Here is a 12015-nt window from a genome sequence, read left to right as displayed (position 1 = left end):
ATCAACTGGTACATGTAAGGGATGATCAATGAGGGGCTATGCGTTCTATGGACAATAATGCATGACGTGGTACTAACCTAGCAGCGTGGTTAGTACCACTCCCTTCCAGGGAGTTGCATTATTTCCAGAGAACACATAGAGTTGATTATCCCGCTTATCCCACTGCTATAAGTTAACACGTTTGCTACTAGACGTGTTCATTTGCCGGTAGATATGTGTTCAACATCCACTGAAGTAGCTAGCAAGTTTACCAGATAGCTACAGTAGTTGTGGAGGTAACCAAACAAACAGACTTGCTAGCTCCTTATTGACTCAAGACATTTCAGCTTTTCATTTTTTATTCATTTGCAAACCTTTCTAAAAACATAATTTCACATTGACATCATTGGGTATTGTGTGTAGGCCAGTGACACAAAATCTCAGTTTAATCCATTTTAAATGCAGGCTGTAACACAACAAAATGTGGAAAAAGTCAAGGGGGTGAATACTTTCTGAAGGGACTGTATTGTGGGGATATTGTTCCATATTAATGGATTGGAGAGTTTTGTTGATGTGGGTTGGTACCTGTTTGATGACATCTGATTAAATGAATTCATTAATACAACTAAATCCATTAAAAGTGCAATCTGGGATTTGTACATCCATTTTTGTACTTTTAAATGATTCATATGAAGCCATTGATTCTTAAAAGATGTAACTTAGAAATGCCTCATGACCAACGGTCTTACCCCATCAGAACCCAAAATACAAGCTTGTTTTATTTCATTGTTTGTAAACAATGTAATTGTAAACAAACCCTGTATAGCTTCAAAACCTGGTTAAAACTATCATTTTGATATAATGGATAGTCAGTCCTTGCATCTATGTATTTGGGAGTGGTTACATTTCTCCTGTCCCATTCCTCAGCTGTTTACCGAATAAAGACTGACTATCTCATAATAATGACATACTATCTCATAATTATGACTTACTATCTCATAATAACGACTTACTATCTCATACCTCCTAATCAGATTTCTTTATTTTGGTGGCAGGAACGGGCTTCCATAGATCTGGGGGAAATAACAATCAATCAATCAAATGTATTTATAAAGCTCTTTTCACATCTGCAGATGTCACAAAGTGCTTAAACAGAATCCTAGCACAAAACCCCAAACAGCAAGCAATGCAGATGTAGAAGCACTGTGGCTAGGAAAAACTCCTTAAAAAGGCAGGAGCCTAGGAAGAAACCTAGAGAGGCCAGTCCTCTTCTGGCTGTGTCGGGTGGAGATTATAAGAGTACATGGCCATTAAGGCCAGATTGTTCTTCAAGATGTTAAAACGTTCATAGATGACCAGCAGGGTAAAATAATAAATAACCAAAAAGGAATGTACATGTGCTGTAGTTTGTATCTTCATCCACAAGAGGACAGTATCCAACTATTCAACCCAGCTGCTGGCAATTTTTGAAGACTGCTTGGTGTGAGATTTGCTATTGTGAATTTTATTGCCCCCTGGCACAACCCCTGGACAAGATTACATTTAAAGTATGCTAATTAAAAAAAAAATATATATATACTTTTTTAATATATATGTTTTTACACTTTATTTCAACAGTAAGGAAATGAGATGGGGAGACAGTGGGAAGGTTGGATGTAAGGATTGATCCCTGTTCTTAGGTGGGGAGTTATGTGGCATGCCGGGGAGTGTTACCACTACCACTACCCTGGTGTTTTACCCAAAAGACTCAGACTTTTCTGTTTCCATCTACACAGACCGGCACCTGTGTCTCACTGGGCCATGGCTCTGGCAGACCTGCCCTGACTTGGAGCCAAGCCCCTGGGTACTTTTCAGCTCTCATTTACATAACAATGGCTAACTGTGAACTTTAGCACCTTCTCACCAAGCAATTGTCTTGATTGATACAGACGTTGTTGATTATGCTCACACCAAGTCTTTTGTGTCAGACTCCTGATGGAAACACAATTACACTACAGCTCACGTTAACCTAAAACACCGGTGACCAACTGGTGTGGGGTCTCAGTGGAAAAGAAACCAGAGTTTGCTCTGTGTTTGAAAATGTTCTTGTTATAATTATTAATTTCTCCAATTCACCCAACCTTCAAGATAAATCTAATGATGTAAATCTTCAGGTAGTTGAGGCTTACTAGTTGAAGGTGCTTGCCATCATCTTACTCTACATAGACAAAATATGATGTGTTTATGAGTTGTGAGTCACCCTACCACCTTTGCCTAGCATGTGCACAGTACAGAAATGTCAAAACATGATATTTGATGCCTGATGTATTTACTATCCAATGCTTATTTGTATGACTTATTCAACACTGTCCATGAATGGCTACAAACATACATTGCCTCATTTCAATTCATTTTCAAAGACACAAGTAGGCATATCAGATATGTAATGACAATAAGCTGCAATGTGGAGAATCATAGGGGGCTCATTTCAGCTAGTTTTATCTGGTTTTTGATACCATGTCTTGTTTTGAGTGGTTTTGACTGATACTAATATGTCTACAATTAGCTAGCTACAGTGCCATTTGAAAAGTATTCAGACCCTTTGACTTTTTCCACATTTTGTTACATTACAGCCTTATTCTAAAATGGATTAAATAAATAAGAATCCTCAGCAATCTACACACAATACCCCATAATAAAAAAGCAAAAACTGTTTTTTAGAAATTTTAGCAAATCTATGATTTTTAAAATAGCTTATTTACATAAGTATTCAGACCCTTTGCTATGAGACTTGAAATCTTGCTCAGGTGCATCCTGTTTCCATTGATCATCCTTCAGATGTTTCTACAACTGTGGTAAATTCTATTAATTAGACATGATTTGGAAAGGCACACACCTGTCTATGTAAGGTCCCACAGTTGACAGTGCATGTCAAAGCAAAAACGAAGCCTTGAGGTCGAAGGAAGGAATCATGTCTCGTAGAGCTACGAGACAGGATTGTGTCGAAGCACAGTTCTGGGGAAAGGTACCAAAACATTTCTGCAGCATTGAAGGTCCCCAAGAACACAGTGGCCTCCATCAGAGCACTCGCTCTTTCAGTGTTGCGTGAATGCCGCCATCTATCCACGATTTCTGGTTAGGGTAGGTTTTAATAGTCACAGTGGGTACAACATTTCCAATGTACTTCCTTATAAACTCACTCACCGAGTCAGCGTAGAAATCAATGTTATTCTCTGAGGCTTCCTTGTGATCTAAACCATCTTGAAGCGTGGATTCCGATTGGTCAGACCAGTGTTGAATGGTTCTAGTCACGGGTACATTCTGTTTGAATTTTTGCCTATAGGACGGTAGGAGCAAGATGGAGTCGCAGTCGGATTTGCCGAAGGGAGGGCGGGGGAGGGCCTTGTATGCATTGCGGAAGTTGGAGTAGCAGTGGTCCAGTGTATTGCCCGCGCGGGTGCTACACTCATTGTGCTGGTAGAATTTAGGTAGCCTTGTTCTCAAATTAGCTTTGTTAAAATACCCAGCTACAATAAATGCAGCCTCAGGATATATGGTTTACAGTTTACATGGAGTCGTCGAGGTATCTGCTTGGGGGGGATATACACGGCTGTGACTATAATCAAAGAGAATTCTCTTGGGAGATAATGTGGTCAGCATCTGATTGTAAGGAATTTTAGGTCAGGTGAACAAAAGGGCTTATGGGGTATTGTGTGTAGATTGATGAGGGAAAAATCTGTTTTAATACATTTTAGAATAAAATGTGGGAAAAGTCAAGAGGTATGAATACTTCCCGAAGGCACTGTTGCTAACCACTAACTGTAACGATGTATTTGAGAGACAACAAATGCTAATTCATTTATGTTTTCAATAAACATAAGAGACTATATGTAGACAATCTAAGCCAACCCTGTCTGTTTTCCCCCTTAGTTGCACACACGTCGGTTTTGTTGCTAAACAACCAACCCGTCTATAGTTTATGCCAATCACCCACCGCTAAGGTATAAAAACTAGAGAATAGAGTTATATTCAACTTAATCTACTGACGTTCTCATACGCTAATTCATGGACCATCTATATCCAGGTTGCATCCGGTTTACACGGTCCAACTTCACACGAGCACTAACACTCAGTGCGCACACGTGATCCAAAAACATGGCAGACATTGGATAAATATACATTTTTATTTCTTCTGCTGTGAGTGATGGGAAAAAATTGTACTCAGTGACAATTATTTGAATAATTCAATGGATGTTTCGTGCACAAAGGTGATGACTAAAGTGTTTTATTAGGAATGTTCAAATTTGACTTCTCTATGTGGCCGTCTATGGAAAATGTCTTTCTGGGCTGGGCGTCAGTTAAACTGCAGTACCGAAGCAAAGTTGTTGGAGCAGTCCAAACCGTGCTTCTTTACCAGAACCCTGGCCCCTTGTCACCAACCCTCGGAGGGCTGATAACAACCAGATTAATCAGTTTTTCAGGGGAATTGGAAAGAGAGCCTGTGACGCAACTTCTGCTTTTGGACGTTAACAAGGCGACACTCCATCTTAAATCCTCCTCCACATTTATTGGATTGGTTGAACAGAACAAGATAACCTCCCCCGACAGTAATTTTTTCTCGTCAGCACCAGAAAGAAAGAAACAACGCTCAGGCATTTCTTTCACACCTGCTACATTACACGTAACCCAAACCGGCTGCGCGCGTGCGCCATCGTGCGCTATCGTGCATAAATTTATTTTGCCCCCCCCACACCAAACACGATCATGACACGCAGGTTAAAATATCAAAACAAACTCTGAACCAATGACATTAATTTGGGGACAGGTCGAAAAGCATTAAACATGTATGGCAATTTAGCTAGTTAGCTTGTACTTGATAGCTAACGTTAATTTGTCCTATTTAGCTAGCTTGCTGTTGCTAGCTAATTTGTCCTGGGATATAAACATTGAGTTGTTATTTCACCTGAAATGCACAAGGACCTCTACTCCGACAATTAATCCACACATAAAACGACCAACCGAATCGTTTCTAGTCATCTCTCCTCCTTCCAGGCTTTTTCATCTTTGAATTTATATGGTGATCGCATCTAAACTTTCATTGTATTACCACGACTACCGGCAAAACAGTTCGTCTTTCAATCACCCACGTGGGTATAACCAATGAGGAGATGGCACGTGGGTACCTGCTTCTATAAACCAATGAGGAGATGGGAGAGGCAGGACTTGCAGAGTTATATTTTAGCCCTTGGAGTCGCAGACGCTCATTGGCGCGCGTGAGCAGTGTGGGTGCAATAATTGAATAACATAGATTTCTAAATTTATTTTGCAACGCTCGGCGCACGCAACGTGTCCGGTCTGGTCAGCATGTTAGGATACCAATTACCAAATTGATTTAAGGCAGCATTTTGCAATATGGACGGGAGTAACAGCAACCTAATTTGTTGACAACATTGTGTAATGTACAAGAAAACAGCAATCGTGCTGCCCTTTTTACAGTTTTATAAACTCATTTGAGGACGTACGTTCTTTCTCTCCATTCAGCCGCTTCGGCTCCCCTGTAATCTTGAGGGGCATTTCTTTAAACGCGCATCTAATCCCCTTGATCTCTTACACAACTAGACCAATCATATGCTTCAATGTGCCTCGGTTCACAGTGCTGTGGCAGGACAGGACAATGATAGAGGTTCCGCTCGTGATGTTAAGTTCCAGGCGCAGATGCGCCGATTTCAAAGCTATTTGGAGTCACAGTTGAAAAGTTAACGCCCTGACTATAGAATGGACTAATTAGACAAATAAAAGCAGTACTTTTTCAGTGCGTGAGACATAAGATGTGTGGCATGTGAGCATGAGAAGAGGGTCAAATGTGTGCGTCTCATGCCCAATGCATGAGAGATGGCAGCCCGAGAGGGGTCTAGCTGCAGATATCATCTAACAGGCCCTGTGTCTCTCAGGCCCCTCTCCAAAGCCAGGACGGCCTGACCCATGAAGCTTAAGATTTTTTTACTGTTTACCACAGAGAGGATAGCGTCCAAACGACTGACAACGGACTTTAGGTCAAAACTAATACACAATGAACGTATGAACGGTACACAGTGTCCTTCGGGCCCCGCCCCGCCCCACCCCCCGTCCCAAAGCACTCACAGGTGGCCCAGTCCTCTCGCAGCAGTCCCTCCCAGCTGCAGTCAGAGCAGGAGATGTTCACCCCTCCGCGTACAAACTGCAAATGAATCGCGCATGCGGGATGCCGCCGCTGACTGATCCCGCCCTGGCTTACATTCAGGGCGGGATGTGAATGTAAAATGTTCTTTGTCTAAAATAAATCACTGCACAAAAATAAATCACTGCATTTGACTCACACAGCCTCAGTCACTTACTCACCTTGTCCATAGTGTGTGTGCCTCTCTGTGACATAAGCTAAACATCTAGCTGGCTAGATCATCATGTCTCAGTCTAAACTGTACACTCAAAAATACAGAAAGGAGTGGGAATCAAACCCTGAATTCAAAGGCTGGTTGAAGCCGTTTATTGGAGATGATACACAGGCATACTGCCTGTATTGTAAGGCTGATTTCTACGCCAAACTTAGTGATGTAAAAAAACACATGACAACACAAAAAAAAACATACTCAAAAGGCAAAGACTTATAACAGTTCCACCCAAAACAAGCTGCCATTTATGGTTAAAAAAATTGACTCTGCAAAAAAGGCTGAGGCCACCATGGCATTAGCTATCGCTGAACACTGTTCCATGCTGGCATGTGATCACATTGGAGAAGCATGTAGAGCTGCTTTCTCAGACTCCACTGCTGCTACCCACTTCAAAATGCACAGGACAAAGTGCACAGAAATTATTAATGGTGTTCTAGCACCATAGTTTCTGAAAAAGTTGGTTGCAGATGTGTGTGACCAGCGTTTCAGCCTCCTTCCCGATGAGTCCACGGATGTAAGTGTTTCTAAGTACCTGGGGGTTGTGATAAGGTACTTTAGCGACACCAAGCAGACAATTGTATCAACATTTCTGGGGCTTGTTGAGTTGGAGGGAGGAGATGCCAAATCTATAGCCCGTGCTGTTGTGGCTTTCCTCGAGAAGTGTTGTCTTAAAAAAAGAGAAACTCCTGGGGATAGGGACTGACAATGCCTCTGTTATGACGGGGATTAACAATGGGGTCCATAAAGTGCTGAAGGAGGAGTATGGCCTCAAATATCTGGTTCTTATTCGCTGTGTGTGCCAATCTCTGCAGCTTGCTCATTTGTAGTTGTAAACATATTTAGGGTGTTTTTTACTCACTTTTTGTCTCTCCCACGACGTGATTCCTCTCTCCTACAGCGTCCATCACAATTACATGTACATGGACAATTATGCAAATTAGGTGATGATGTCATTTAGCGACTTCTATCGACTTTTAGGACAGCCAATAGCTACTTTCCTTACTGAGGAGTTGGCAACACTGCAGTTAACGGTACGTCGAGTGAAGTAGCTAGCTAGATGGCTAGGACACCGGTACGCAGTGTCCTTCGCCCCCGCCTACCAAGCAATGTTTTCCCGCAATTCTGTTAACGTTATCTGGTATCCAACGCATCAACGGATTCCACATAAATGTTAAGCTAAAACATTGCACATTAACTATACTATAATGATGACATAACCTCAACAAACTCTGATAATACTTTTATTTTCCGTTTGAGCCACAATCAAATCGCATAGACACTCAAGGGAAATCCAGAGTATCAAAAGTGTCAGTTAATAAACACAAGCGTGACGATCCCTGCGACAAAGAGTACAAGCTGTATTCCTATACTAACATTCATTCAGCCATTTTCATTCAACACTGAAAACTCATCCCACCAGTTTGTAGCAGTATAGTCATATCATTGAGGGGTTGTGGTGTTGGAGAGGGGTTTAGAGATGAAGGGTCTGATAGATGATGTCTACAGTTGAACTCGATTGGGCAGCCTTGCAACCCACTCATGATCCCACTGCCTACCTGTCTTACTGGAACCGTCTCTCTGCATGGGAACATTTTCACAGTTCGACACGTCGTTCATCCTCAGGCAGAACAAATGAACTTAGAACACGTAACTTAGAACGCATGTCTTATTATTCTCCCAGGTTTCAATGAGACCTCGGATTCCTTCTCTCCCTTGTGTTTTTCTCAACTAAGTTTAATATTCACGCCGGGAGAGAAGAGAGAGATGGTACGCTGCACTGCAGAATGTAAACCGCAAGGTTTTTATTTTTCCTCGTGAAAACGGGACAATCTGTTTGCAGTCTTTGTCAAGCGGGTTTAGCTGTGGGATGGTTCGAAAGCTTACAAAAACTACCCTATTATCACCGACACAGAGAATTGGTTGTAATCCAAAACATCAGCTCAAAACAAAATACTAAATCTCATTTACATTTACATTTAAGTCATTTAGCAGACGCTCTTATCCAGAGCGACTTACAAATTGGTGCATTCACCTTATGATATCCAGTGGAACAACCACTTTACAATAGTGCATCTAACTCTTTTAAGGGGGGGGGTTAGAAGGATTACTTTATCCTATCCGAGGTATTCCTTAAAGAGGTGGGGTTTCAGGTGTATTCGGAAGGTGGTGATTGACTCCGCTGACCTGGCGTCGTGAGGGAGTTTGTTCCACCATTGGGGTGCCAGAGCAGCGAACAGTTTTGCCTGGGCTGAGCGGGAACTGTACTTCCTCAGAGGTAGGGAGGCGAGCAGGCCAGAGGTGGATGAACGCAGTGCCCTTGTTTGGGTGAGGGCCTGATCAGAGCCTGAAGGTACGGAGGTGCCGTTCCCCTCACAGCTCAGTAGGCAAGCACCATGGTCTTGTAGCGGTGCGAGCTTCAACTGGAAGCCAGTGGAGAGAGCGGAGGAGCGGGGTGACGTGAGAGAACTTGGAAGGTTGAACACCAGACGGGCTGCGTCGTTCTGGATGAGTTGTAGGGGTTTAATGGCACAGGCAGGGGCAGCAACACAGCGAGTTGCAGTAGTAATCCAGACGGGAGATGACAAGTGCCTGAATTAGGACCTGCGCCGCTTCCTGTGTGAGGCAGGGTCGTACTCTGCGAAGTTGTAGAGCATGAACCTACAGGAACGGGTCACCGCCTGTGTGTTAATTGAGAACGACAGGGTGTTGTCCAGGATCACGCCAAGGTTCTTAGCACTCTGGGAGGAGGACACAATGGAGTTGTCAACCGTGATGGCGAGATCATGGAACGGGCAGTCCTTCCCGGGAGGAAGAGCAGCTCCGTCTTGCCGAGGTTCAGCTTGAGGTGGTGATCCGTCATCCACACTGATATGTTTGCCAGACATGAGCAGATGCGATTCGCCACCTGGTTATCAGAAGGGGGAAAGGAGAAGATTAATTGTGTGTCGTCTGCATAGCAATGATAGGAGAGACCATGTGAGGATATGACAGAGCCAAGTGACTTGGTGTATAGCGAGAATAGGAGAGGGACTAGAACAGAGCCCTGGGGGACACCAGTGGTGAGAGCACGTGGTGCGGAGACAGATTCTCGCCACGCCACCTGGTAGGAGCGACCCTGTCAGGTAGGACGCAATCCAAGCGTGGGCCGCGCCGGAGATGCCCAACTCGGAGAGGGTGGAGAGGAGGATCTGATGGTTCACAGTATCAAAGGCAGCCGATAGGTCTAGAAGGATGAGAGCAGAGGAGAGAGAGTTAGCTTTAGCAATGCGGAGCGGAGCGCCTCCGTGACACAGAGAAGAGCGTCTCAGTTGAATGACTAGTCTTGAAACCTGACTGATTTGGATCAAGAAGGTCATTCTGAGAGAGATAGCAGGAGAGCTGGCCAAGGACGGCACGTTCAAGAGTTTTGGAGAGAAAAGAAAGAAGGGATACTGGTCTGTAGTTGTTGACATCGGAGGGATCGAGTGTAGGTTTTTTCAGAAGGGGTGCAACTCTCGCTCTCTGAAGACGGAAGGGACGTAGCCAGCGGTCAAGGATGAGTTGATGAGCGAGGTGAGGTAAGGGAGAAGGTCTCCGGAAATGGTCTGGAGAGAGAGGAGGGGATAGGGTCAAGCGGGCAGGTTGTTGGGCGGCCGGCCGTCACAAGACGCGAGTTTCATCTGGAGAGAAGGGGGAGAAGAGGTCAAAGCACAGGGTAGGGCAGTGTGAGCAGAACCAGCGGTGTCGTTTGACTTAGCAACGAGGATCGGATGTCGTCGACCTTCTTTTCAAAATGGTTGACGAAGTCATCCGCAGAGAGGGAGGAGGGGGAGGAGGGGGGAGGAGGATTCAGGAGGGGGAGAAGTGGCAAAGAGCTTCCTAGGGTTAGAGGCAGATGCTTGGATTTAGAGTGGTAGAAAGTGGCTTTAGCAGCAGAGACAGAAAGGAGAGAATGTAGAGAGGAGGGAGTGAAAGGATGCCAGGTCCGCAGGGAGGCGAGTTTTCCTCCATTTCCGCTCGGTGCCCGGAGCCCTGTTCTGTGAGCTCGCAATGAGTCGTCGAGCCACGGAGCAGGAGGGGAGGACCGAGCCGGCCTGGAGGATAGGGACATAGAGAGTCAAAGGATGCAGAAAGGGAGGAGAGGAGGGTTGAGGAGGCAGAATCAGGAGATAGGTTGGAGAAGGTTTGAGCAGAGGGAAGAGATGATAGGATGGAAGAGGAGAGAGCAGTAGGAGTAGCAGTGTTATCTGTGGTAATCCATGTTTCCGTCAGTGCCAAGAAGTCGAGGGACTGGAGGGAAGCATAGGCTGAGATGAACTCTGCCTTGTTGGCCGCAGATCGGCAGTTCCAGAGGCTGCCGGAGACCTGGAACTCCACGTGGGTCGTGCGCGCTGGGACCACCAGGTTAGAGTGGCAGCGGCCACGCGGTGTGAAGCGTTTGTATGGTCTGTGCAGAGAGGAGAGAAGAGGGATAGACAGACACATAGTTGACAGGCTACAGAAGAGGCTACGCTAATGCAAAGGAGATTGGAATGACAAGTGGACTACACGTCTCGAATGTTCAGAAAGTTAAGCTTACGTTGCAAAAAATCTTATTGACTAAAATGATACAGTACTGCTGGCTGGTGAAGTAGGCTAGCTAGCAGTGGCTGCGTTGTTGACTTTGTTTGAAAGTGTAGCTGGCTAGGTAACCTCGATAACTGGCTAGGTAACCTCGACAACCTCGATAATTACTCTAAACTACACAATTATCTTGGATACAAAGACAGCAAAGACAACTATGTAGCTAGCTAACACTACACTAATCAAGTCGTTCCGTTGTAATGTAATGTTTTCTACAGTGCTGCTATTCGGTAGAAGTTGGCTAGCTGGCTAGCTAGCAGTGTTGACTACGTAGAAGGACGAAAATAGCAATTATCTTAGATACAAAGACAGCAAAGACAACTATGTAGCTAGCTAACACTACACTAATCAAGTCGTTCCGTTGTAATGTAATAGTTTCTACAGTGCTGCTATTCGGTAGAAGTTGGCTAGCTGGCTAGCTAGCAGTGTTGACTACGTTAGAAGGACGAAAATAGCTGGCTAGCTAACCTCGATAATTACTCTAAACTACACAATTATCTTTGATACAAAGACGGCTATGTAGCTAGCTAAGAAAAAATTGCTAAGATCAAACAAATCAAACCGTTGTACTGTAATGAAATGAAATGTAATACTACCTGTGGAGCGAAGCGAAATGCGACTACTCGCTCCAACCCGGAAGTGCTATTTTCATTTACTAAAAATTGATTTGCGGAAGTTCATACCTAATGTACATCAACATTGAATTTGACCTGATGTTGACTGTCATTATGTGAATGATTAGGTTGTGCATGTTAAGTCATATTTGACGTTACCCTATCTGGAATGTCTGAAACGTAATGCGCAATAAAGGCTATGCGTGAGTCACTTACTAGGTAGTGCATACAGTAACATCCTTCTCTAGAATGACTCCACTCAGACTGGGATGCAAAGCTCCAGTGGAAAGATTCAGTGTCGGGCATCCTTCCTCCTGCATCCTAGATATCACCCTGTTATTGTCGGTCTGTCTCTAGCACACTGTAAGATACTGGAATGCAAACTCTCCTATTAAAACGCTTGTGTTGTAGCC

At 44.2% G+C, this 12015-nt stretch overlaps 1 protein-coding gene across 2 annotated transcripts in view; it reads left to right on the top strand.

Moving 5' to 3' along the window:
- The window catches only part of LOC111971352 (3',5'-cyclic-AMP phosphodiesterase 4B), a 328707-nt gene that overhangs the window by 255053 nt on the left and 61639 nt on the right, over positions 1 to 12015 (top strand). The window lies entirely within an intron of this gene.

Source organism: Salvelinus sp. IW2-2015, linkage group LG13 (genome assembly GCF_002910315.2).
Source record: "Salvelinus sp. IW2-2015 linkage group LG13, ASM291031v2, whole genome shotgun sequence".
Lineage (NCBI taxonomy): Eukaryota > Metazoa > Chordata > Actinopteri > Salmoniformes > Salmonidae > Salvelinus > Salvelinus sp. IW2-2015.
This window is presented reverse-complemented; position numbering and strand designations above follow the sequence as displayed.